We start from the raw sequence: 9,478 nt of genomic DNA, 5'->3' as shown, positions 1-9,478 counted from the left end.
CAGGCTAAAGTCCTATGAGAATGCATCAGCTGCCACAGCTAACAAGTACAAATGGATTAGACATGTAAGAGTACATTTAGCCTGCATGTAACAGAAACTCAATTACAGTGTCTTAAAGAAAGGCTCTTTCTCTCATGAAATGAGAAGCCCTAAAGGATGGACTTTATGCATTTATTCAAGGAGATCATCAAGACCTCAGCCTCCTTTAGCTTTCAGCTCAGTTTTCAAAAAGCATGTGGCTTTCTTCTTCATGGTCATATGAGGGCTACCCCATCTCCAGGTAGTACATCTACCTCCCAGAAAGAAAGAAGCAAGAAGACACAACTTTTCCAAGTGTGTTCCTTTTTTTATAAGGAAAATACTTTCCCAGAACCCTCACCTGTGGCCTTCTGTTTACATTTCATTGGCCAGAATTAGATCATGAGGCCACCCCTAGTTGCAAAGGATCCAGGGAATTTTGTCTTTTTAACTGGACACTGTAAGGATCTAACACAGCTGGGTTTCTGTTACAAAGGGCAAAGAAGAGAATGGATATCAGGAAAGAGAACAGACAGCTTCATCTCCAGTGATCCCCAGAGCAACCTTCAGGTTTTCAGGGTTGAAAGGAGAAAGAACAGCAGCATATAGAATCTTTGAGATCATCAGTCTAGTCCAACTTGTTGCCTAATGAAGGAGTTACTTCTATAGCTTCTCTAGTATAGGGTCATCCAGCCTCACAATGTAGTAGACACAGCGTAGTGGTGTCTGGATGCTTGATTATTATATGAGCGAGAATAGGACTTTCGGCCCTAGCAATAAACTGATTACAGAATTATGGTCAACAGTCCAACTAGACAGCAAAGGGGAGTATTAGAGTCAAGATGAGAAAGTGCAGGGGTCAGTGAGTTCCAATCATGCAGTAAAAAGATTTCCATCTTCCTAAATCAGCTGATGAAAAGTTGAAACAAATTCAAAAAGGCTAAAAACGAGAAGATGCCTAAGGGACACATGATGAAAGGCATGGACTGGCCCCCACTGACACAGCAGACAAATCTACTGCGAGAGGAAGTTCAGTGTGTCACCCTGTGGCTTGGGTAGAATTATCCTGCTTATGTAGCACCCAGGTTGTGGCCTGATTATTTAAGTCATTATTATACCTAACTCAGTGGTTCTCAAAGTGTGGTCCAGGGCTGTCTGAGACACTTTCAGGAGGATTTAAGGTCAAAACTATCTTTATAATAACACTAATAAGTTATTGCCTTTCCTCTCATTCTCTTATTAGCATTTATGGGTTTGTATTCTTGTGTTAGTCCCTCAGTTGTGTCTGACTCTTTGTGACCCCACAAACTGTAGCCCATCAGACTTCTCTGTCCATGGGATTCTCCAGGCAAGAACTGGAGTGGATTGCCATTCCCTTCTCCAGAGGATCTTCCCAACCCAGGGATTGAACCCTTGTCTCCTGCATCACAGGCAGATTCTTTACTGTTTGAGCTACAGGGAAGTCCTTATTAGTATACAGTGAAGTTTTCCAGAAGCTACATACCTGTGATATCACTGCAGAAACAGATGTGAGAATCCAATTTTCCTTAATTAAGGCAGACACTTAAAAGATTTACAAAAATGTAAAGCAATGTCTTCTCACTATATTTTTCTTCTCACTCTTCTCACTATATTTCTTTGGCATATCCCCATGTAGCATGTGGGATCTTAGTTCCCCAAACAGGAACTGAATACATGTCCCTTGAATTCCAAGTGTGGAGTCTTAACCACTGGACCTCCAAAGAAGTCCTTCAAAATTTTTAAGGAATTTTTTGGACTTATCTGGTGGTCCAGTAGTTAAGAATTCGCCTGCCAATGTAGGGGACACAGGTTGGATCCCTGGTCTGAGAAGATTCCACATGCTGCAGGGCAACGAAGCCCATGCCACAAGTAATGAAGCTCGTACACCCTAGAGCCCACGATCTGCAGCAAGAGAAGCCACCACAATGGGAAGCCCGTGCACCACAGCTAGAGCATCGTCCCTGCTCGCCACAACTGGAGAAAGCCTGTGTGCACCAACAAAGACCCAGCATGGCCGAAAATTCGTATTTTTTAAAATTTGTTTTATGCTTTGAAAAAAATACTTTTTCCCATAAAAACTGCGTTATATCCATTAATATGTAATGGGTTTATTGTTGGTTTTAAGTGAATCTATAACTTTTAAAAATTTCTCATATTTAATGTATTTTATATAGCAATAACCACATAAACAAAATCCCTCTGAGGTTCTCAATAAATTTTAAGAGTATAAAAAGGTCCTGACACCAAAAATTTGAGAACCAAAAAAAAAATAACCAAAAAATTTTGAGAACCACTGAAATAATTTATAATACAGTGGGGGTATTTGAGAACCAGTAACTGCAGCCCAAAGGAGGGAGTAAATATGTTCAGTGGGTAAGTGATTTGAAAATACTAAGAAGGCATTGAATTTGAATGCCTTGAAATGAATGAATTGGGGAAAAAAAATGTGAAGTAAACAAACCCATTGTTAATTCTTTTGTGTTAAGTTTAGGAATGAGTTTTATAAACATCAAGAAAATCTTGGTGTATTTGCATTTAAGGTCTTTGAAATGTTTAAGAGAATCTGACATATTACAGAAACTGACATATTAGCAGTGTGAGTTACTGAAATTTTCCATCTGTCTTTTTTTACTTATTTTAGAAAGTGTAACAATTTGTTTACATTTATAAACAGTATTTAAACACTTGAGATATACTACATTTAGAAGTCTGTACTTACTCGTTTCAAGCTACTATGACAAAAATAGCATAGACTGGGCAGCTTATAAACAACAGACACTTATTTCTCAAAGATCTGTAGGTCAGGAAGTTCAAGATCAAGGTGCCAGCAAATTAGGTGGTCTGCTGGTTTGTAAATAGCCAACCTTTTGCTGAGTCCTTATAGATGGAAGGGGTAAGGGGACTCTTGGGCCCTGTTTACAAGGGCACTAATCTCATTTATGAGGGTTCTGCCTTCATAACCTAATCACCCTCTAAAAGCCCACCTCCTAATACCTTCACCTCGGGGATTAGGATTTCAACATATGAATTATTTTGTGGGGGGAGAGGGGTAACAAATATTCAAGCCGTAGCATGCATATTAATTTAATGTATATAGATTTACAAGAGTTGCTTAAATGCTTAGAAAGGTTTTTGTTTGAAACCTAACAACTAAATTGCCCTGCTTTTGTACTATTTGAGATATTCAGATATGCAATAATCGATACCAAGACCACACTTCTTTTTTTCTCATTTTAACAAATCTGCAACCTGAGTGTGACTTCTAAGCAATGTGATAAAGATAGTATTGGCAGTATTTTTCCTTTCATGAAACTACGTGAAATAATGGCCCATCTCACAATCGATGGCATCTTAGATTTGATGCTATGGAATTAAACTTGTAATAGTACTTTGAAATGTCTCAGGAAACTCAATAAACTAGTTTTATTTAGGAGAATTTAATCTGTTGAATTTGTAAATTAATGGAACATTGACTTAAAAAGCAAGAGAAAGCAATTTTTCTTGACTTTTTACAAAAATTCACAAGACTTATTAATAACAAATGGTTTCAGAAGCTTAAGAAAATCAAAATTTCCCAATTTACATTATTTAAATACAAGCAAATGTTGATAGTACTTTCCTGCATGATAGCAGCCTCGGGTATAAACTGAAAGGATGTCACAGAGTGGAACACAGAAGGTGGGGAAATTTCCCGTTGAGATTTCTTCTCAGTATCCAGTTTAAAATATATTATTCCATATATATGCCTAAACCATTGTAAGCAATTTATCAACACCTTTCTCAGTGCTGAACTTTGAAGTTAATCTATAGGTTAATTGTGATCAGCTTTACACAAATTCATGAACTGTTTTCCACAACAAAAATGTTCAGCAGAAGAAGCCCATCTGCACTGGACAATCTATCATGGTGCTTTCAGAGACAGTATTTTTATCCTAAAAGACTTGCCATTGTAAGCATTGCTGAGACAGAGGAAGTTCATCTTATTAGAGGAAACACTCTGACTCTAACGGTATTACCTGAAAAATCAATAAGTGTGCAAGTGAGAGAACATTGTGTTTAAACCCCTCAACTTGCCCAGGGTGAATGTTATCCACCATTCAAGTGATCAAGCTTGAGTCCTTCTCTGTTCCCTTATCTAATCCAGACCCAAACTTTGGTTCTTCCTTCTATGTAGACTGGAGCCTTTCACATGGTATGAAACTTTGGATCTTCTTTTCACATGTTAGGACTGTATGAAGAGGGCGTTGAGAATGGGGTGGGGCTCATACCTAACCCCTCCCACCTCACTCCCCACCCCCACCCCCTCCCATGCCAATTCTCCCTGCCACAATTATACAGTCCAGCCATTCTTCTTTCCCATGAAATGTGTTCTAAATATGGAAACATTTAGAACTTTAAAATCTAAATATGAAAGGTAGGACTCTCTCTCTTGATTACTGCAGGATTTAATTTAAATAGAAAGCTAGTTTAGGACTTCCTTGGTGGGCCAGTGGTTGAGAATCTGCCTGCCAATGCAGAGGACACAGATTTGATCTCTGGTCCGGGAAGATTCCACACACCAAGGGGCAACTAAGCCTATGTGCCACAACTACTGAGGCCAAGCTCTAGAGCCCACAAGTCACAATTACTGAACCTATGCACCTAGAAGGCAATGGCACCCCACTCCAGTACTCTTGCCTGGAAAATCCCATGGACGGAGGAGCCTGGTAGGCTGCAGTCCATGGGGTCACGAGGAGTTGGACACGACTGAGTGACTTCACTTTCACTTTTCACTTTCATGCATTGAAGGAAATGGCAACCCACTCCACTGTTCTTGCCTGGAGAATCCCAGGGACGGGGGAGCCTGGTGGGCTGCCGTCTGTGGGGCTGCACAGAGTCAGACACGACTGAAGCGACTTAGCAGCAGCAGCATGCACCTAGAGTCCACACTCTGCAACAAGAGAAGCCACCACAATGAGAAGCCCATACGCCACAACCAGAGAGTAGCCCACACTTGCTGCAACTAGAGAAAGCCTGCACATAGCAATGAAGATCCAGAGAAGCCAAAAAATAAAATTATTTTTTTTAAACAAGTTAGTTTTGCCTTTTTGAATGTAGTATCTTTTGTCTTCAACAGATGGCTGAAGAACTGTTGCAGGAAGGGGGACCCTTTCCAGGGCTCTTGTCTAACACTCAGAAATGAATTCTCTGAGGAGACACACAAGCTGACAAAGCAAGAGACTTTATCAGGAAGGGGTGCCTGGCGGAGAACAAGAGGGTAAGGGAACCCAGGAGAACTGCTCTGCCACGTGGCTCACAGTCTCGGGTTTTATGGAGATGGAATGAATTTCCAAGTTGTCTCTGGCCAATCATTCTGACTCAGGGTCCCTCCTGGTGGCGCACACTTTGCTCAGCCAAGATGGACGCCAGCGAGAAGGATTCTGGGAAGTGGTAGGACACGTGGTGTCTCCTTTTGACCTTTCCAGAACTCTTTTGGTTGGTGGTGGCTTATTAGTTCTGTGTTCTTTACCAGACCTCCTGTTGTAAAATAACTCATACAAATGGTTACTATGGTGCCTGGCCAGGGAGGGCGGTTTCAGTCAATGTTGCCCCTAACAAAACTACTGCAGAATACGCGTGTGGAAATTCTAACTTAAGAATTCTGCAACTGTTTTTCAGTGCCTAATCTCCGGTCTCCTGCTTGAGTACCAGTCCTTCCAATGTCCATCAGATGCCCCTCCTGAGGCCTTCAGAGTAGACCCTGGGACTGCCCACACAGTTTTTCTTAGAATCACCAGCTCAGCCTCTAAGGCCAGCACCAGAAACTCCCAAGGGGGCCTTCACAGCCAATCAGCTGTTCCTTCTGGCTCTGTTTCAGTCTCAAGCTGTGCTCTATTTAAAGGGCTGAAAGTTAAAACCAAGCCAAAGAAATAGCTAGGAGGTGACAACAGCTAAGCCCACGAGGCTTTAAATAGAGTGAGACACAGCATAAGAAGTCTCCCTGGAGTATTCCTTCACAGTAAAAGGGACCTTTCATGAAAGTTGCTCCCCGTATACCACTCATGACTGCACTGGAGCCAAAGGCTGGGTGGCAGGCAGTCCAGTTAAGAAAAAGGTGGGCTAGTAGCACTTCCATTTGACAGGAGACAGATCTCTGTCTTTGGAAACTAAGGAAAATACCATTTAGTATGCAGAGAAAAAGACGTTTCACCAAACAAATGGGAGGCATGTATCTATTGGTCAATTATGATTTCATCTTACTCTAGGAATTGTTGAACTTCAGATAAGTGATTCTTCACCACAGGAAACTTTATTAATAGCTCCTAAAGAGTCCTTCAACAGCAGGGCTAGGCAGCTCCTAAATGTGTGAAATAAGGTGGAAAATAAGAGTTGACTGGCAAGTTTTGGCCCCACCTAAAGATATTCAAACTTTAAAATCTTTAAAAACACTGAAGGGTCCTTGACAAAACCAAAATACAGCTGTAAGCAATTCTGGCACACATACACAGGCTTGTCTCCCTGGCTCTCAAGTAAAGAGATTATAAAAAGTCATCAAAGGTTTGGAAACACCCTTTTAAATACGAGGTTAAATTTTAGACAGCATGACTCCCTGATGTGAAAGATGAGGTGATACTCTCCTGCTGTTTCTACTGCCTACACTCTCCCTCACTCCATTTTTCAGTGCTTATAATACATTTCACTTTGCCAGGTTATTAACCATTACATTGTGTTCTATAATAGTGGTCCTTCTAGTTATTCAGCCTTTGTTCTTTTTAAAAACAGATCCTGTGCCCATTTCTGGTGTTTTTTTTTTTTTTTTTTTTTTTTAACCAATTTTTAATTCTTGAGCTTCATTCGCTTTCTAGGCTGAATTTCAACATCAAGTGGCTTTTCCTTTGTCTCTTTGTTCGAGGACTCCCAGGTTTTATATTTCTTACACACTAGATTCTAAACACTATTTTCCCCATGTTTTTCATGCTTGAGAAAACCTACTTGGTAACTTTAAACCCAGTTGTTCAACCAGGTCACACTCTCTTTCCCTCAAAAGTTTATATATATTGTGGCGTTGCAACATGTCCTTGGATATTGCTGAGAAGTCTAATGCAAGCCTAGTTTTCATTATAGGTGACTTATTTTTTCTTCCTAAACAGCTAAACATTTATTTTCTTATCCTTGAATGTCGGGCTTCCCTGATAGCTCAGTTGGTAAAGAATCCGCCTACAATGCAGGAGAGCTGGGTTCAATTCCTGGGTCAGGAAGATCCCCTGGAGAAGGGATAGGCCACCTTCTCCAGTGTTCTGGCCTGGAGAATTCCATGGACATTCCAAGAGGTCCCAAAGAGCTGGACTCAACGTGAGTCTGAGTGAACTCTGGGAGTTGGTGATGGACAGGGAGGCCTGGCGTGCTGCGATTCATGGGGTCGCAAAGAGTCAGACACGACTGAGTGACTGAACTGAACTGAAGTGAACTGAACTGAACTGAAGTGACTTTCACTTTCATCCTTGAAAGTCAATAAATAGCTTAATATATGTCTTGATGTTCATGATGCTGTATCAATTTTTTCTAGCATACAGTGTGCCCTCATATCTAAGAATTCAGTTTGTTAATTTCAGAGAAAGTTTATTTCTCAAGTATGTAGCTCCTTTTACTATTCCATCTGGTGTCTGTGTTAGATGGTCTCTGACCTCCATATTGCTTGTCTTTTACATATTTTAATCTTTATCCTTTTTTCTCTGCATTCACAGATTATTGCAAGCATTTCATCCACGTCACTAATTTTATTTTCACTCACTGTCCATCCTATTCCTTGCTCTTCCTAAATTATTTGTTAACTGTATTATGGTGCTCTGTGTGGTCTCAGTTTCTGTAGTGCAGAAATTTCTGTGTTCATTTTATTCAGTTCTTTTATTACCTCATTTGAGGGTCTTAGTTTCATAAAATAATAGTATTATAAAGTTCCTCTACACCTTAAAGCACTCCCAGTAAATCCTTTTGTTTGTTTAGAGAGGGTATATTTTTATTTAAAAAACCCATTCTCCCCCTTAAAACTTCTGTCTTTTTATACCAGGTTCTGTTCTTTTTCTTCTCTTCATCTTTTCTTCATTCTTTTTGCCTAATGAGTTTCCTTACTGGTCATTGCATTCCTTTTCATTTTTCATGGGACAGCTTTGTCCTAAAGTCCTAAAGTCTGTTCTAAAGCTTGCACCTTATTTAGGACCAATCAGACTGCCCCGTTTAGAGCTAATTTAATGTGTGGAGCTGCTTTCGATCCAAGTTTCTCTAGCCTGAGGGCACAGTGGGAGATGAGTGAGCATCCGGGTCAGGAGAAGCCTTCTCCTGTGAAGTCCAGTTAAATATCTTGCACCAGTGTCCACCCCACGCAGCTGTGGGTATATTTCTCTCATTCATCCACCTCCCCACAGAAACCTGAAAATTCAGATGACATGGAGGCCTTTCTTAAGAGTAAGTAGGGTTGGCTACACTTGAGGCATTTTCCTCTCCTTTTCTTGGGGCTACCTACAAACTCTCTAAGACTGCTTTTGTCCAGTCAGAAGGCATTAATAAAAATTTTCAGCCTTCTCAATACTATTCCCGTGGGTGTGAAAAAAAGGCCTACCCCAAAACCTCTCACATTCTCCTTAGCCATCTTTTTTCGAAGCTTATTATGTAAAATTGTTCTCCTTCATTTGGATGCCTTTCATTCGTAAATTGTTGCCTTTTTTCTCACTATTTCTGTTCATCAGATTTGGAGGAAGGTCGTTTAACCTGGATTTGTCTTGCCATTGCTTCAGATGTCAGTTTACCCTGTTTTCAGACCTTATAAGCTTATGATAATGTGTGAACAGAAAATATCCCGAGAAATATTGCTGATACTTAATTGTTAAAAAATAAAAACTTTTGGTCAGTCTACTTATCGTTCTTGGTCAGATTATTTATATGCTTTAAACATTCTAAGACTGCAACTGTATGATAGCAAAGAGGCACAGACGTCAGTTTCCAAGCCCTGGAGTCCCACAGGCCTGTGTTCAAAATCTCGACTCAGCCACTCACTGGCTGTGGGATAGTAAGAAAGTTATGAAAAGCCTGTTTATCATCTTAATCTGGTGATAAAAAGGGGATGATAATAAGAATACCTACTTCATCAATTGCAAGGATTAAATAATTCACATTAAGTGCTTATCACAGTGCCTGGCACTGAACCATCTACTTTGTAAGTTCTATGTGAGGCTTCTCCTTTCCAGAGAAGAAAGGAGATGTAGATATATGATGTAGCCTATACAATAGGAATTTTTTTAATTGAAAGGAACCTTAAAGGTTATCTTATCTAAACCTCTGTTATAAAAAATGAATTAAGATCATGAGAAATTACATCAGAAATAATATTATACCTATTCCCAAATACCCTGAGGGAGAAGGCAATGGCACCCCTCTCCAGTACTGTTGCCTGGAAAATCCTATG

Source organism: Bos taurus, chromosome 14, assembly GCF_002263795.3.
Source record: "Bos taurus isolate L1 Dominette 01449 registration number 42190680 breed Hereford chromosome 14, ARS-UCD2.0, whole genome shotgun sequence".
Taxonomy (NCBI): domain Eukaryota; kingdom Metazoa; phylum Chordata; class Mammalia; order Artiodactyla; family Bovidae; genus Bos; species Bos taurus.
This window is presented reverse-complemented; position numbering follows the sequence as displayed.